The sequence below is a fragment of the Propithecus coquereli genome, unplaced genomic scaffold (assembly GCF_000956105.1).
Source record: "Propithecus coquereli isolate 6110/MARCELLA unplaced genomic scaffold, Pcoq_1.0 Scaffold997, whole genome shotgun sequence".
Taxonomy (NCBI): domain Eukaryota; kingdom Metazoa; phylum Chordata; class Mammalia; order Primates; family Indriidae; genus Propithecus; species Propithecus coquereli.
In genome coordinates, this window is record NW_012156362.1 from 67,071 (window position 1) to 68,858 (window position 1,788).

The window sequence follows — 1,788 nt, forward strand, 5'->3', positions numbered from 1 at the left end:
AAACATTTCAGTTAGGAAATATTTGATTATGTTTTTAGTATTATAAAACACTAATGAAAATTAAGGCCAACAGTAAAATATTGTGTAAACAATTATATTCTAAAATGAAAACATTCACATATGAATTTTGTAATAAATCGTAAACATTTCACTGTTAGGAAACGTGAACTGAGTCCATCGTGGTTTGCAAAGGCGGCAGAATTTGTGCTCGCAGCGGGTGGGGGCGACCGAAGTCTGGGAACCTCTGGGAATAGCGTGCTTTGGGAACATGCAGAGAAGGTTCTAGCAACATCAGTGAACACGTTCCCTGGGCAGAGGGCCCCAGAGTGCGGGCTGTGGGGACCCATGGGAAGAGGGACAGGCCGCTGAGCACAGGAAGGGGACCCCCTGGGCCATCCCCCTGGATCATGGCTGCTGGTGGCCAAGGACGTCAAACGCAAGAAGAAGGTCCTGGGCCCCCAACCTGGAGATTGGATTTAAGCTGGAGAGGGAAACTGAGTCCTGGAGCTGCTCTCCCGCCACCTGAAGCCACAGGGGACCTTGAGCAGCAGGGCCAACATTCTACCCTAGCAAAGAGGAGGAAACTGGAACGTTCTCTGAATGGTTTTTGTTCTTTCTTTCTTCTTTGAGAGAGAGTTTCTCTCTGTTGCTTGGACAGAGCGCAGTGGTGTCATCGTAGCTCACAGCAGCCTCCAACTGCTGGGCTCAAGCGATCCTCCTGCCTCAGCCTCCCCAGTAGCTGGGACTATAGGAGTAGCTGTGACGACAGGAGTAGCTGGAACTATAGGAGTAGCTGGGACGACAGGAGTAGCTGGGATGACAGGCACGCGCCACCATGCCCGGCTAATTTTTTCTCTATATTTTTAGTTGTCCAGCTAATTTCTAATTTTTTTTTTTTTTAAGAACCAACTTCAATGTATTGAAGCACTTTAATTCATAACAGCAAACCCCCCGTCAGTGCTTCTAAACTGTAAACAATGGGGAACTGACGTGTCAAAGGGAACACATTAGGGATCATATAGAATAGACAAAAACCCTTCCATTTGCTTATTGCCTTCATACAATCAACACATAGTATTTAAGCAAAACTGAATCCTTATCAAGCAAACGTTTTTGCACATACTGCCTTCTCTTTATCTTTCTGTGCCTTTATCTTCTGTTTGACTTTCAGCAACTCTGGCTGCATAGCTTTGTCTTCTGGTGCTATCTCCTGAGCTTTCTTAAGATCGGCCAATGCTTGATCATATTCTTTTAGTCCTTGCCATCCTTGAGCTCTGCGGCACAGAGCTTTGGTATTTGATGGGCCTATTTCAAGGGCCTCCAAACAACTCTCAGTTGCTCCCTGCCAATTTGACATGTTCAGTTTACAAGCACCAATATTCAGGACACAGCTTAAAGCTACAGGTTGCAGCTTAGATCTATCTGCTTCCTCGATTACAGCCTTTGAACCATCCACATATTTTAAAACTTTTGTATATTTTTTAATGGCCGTCTCCCAGTTCTGGGACTCGAAAAAATTATTTCCAATGTTTTTTAAGTCTTCTGTTATTAATAAAATTTTATCTGCATCTGTTAAATCAACATCTGCATCCTCAGGGAAATATGGATGACTGTGGCCAGAACCATCTTTTGGGACTATTCCCCGATCACCCCCTTCCTTCCGTTCTCCACATTCTGCAATAACGCACCATTCGGCAGCTTTTTCACTTTTCACTTCTACATTTTCGAGCATCCTTGCCACACCTATTCCTTTAATCGCTTGGCCAAACACCACGTTTCCCATCCAAA

At 44.6% G+C, this 1,788-nt stretch overlaps 1 pseudogene; it reads right to left on the bottom strand.

Annotated features, from left to right (window-relative positions):
* Positions 1 to 1,099: 1,099 nt before the first annotated feature.
* Positions 1,100 to 1,783, bottom strand: LOC105827255 (annotated as a pseudogene).
* Positions 1,784 to 1,788: the final 5 nt, after the last annotated feature.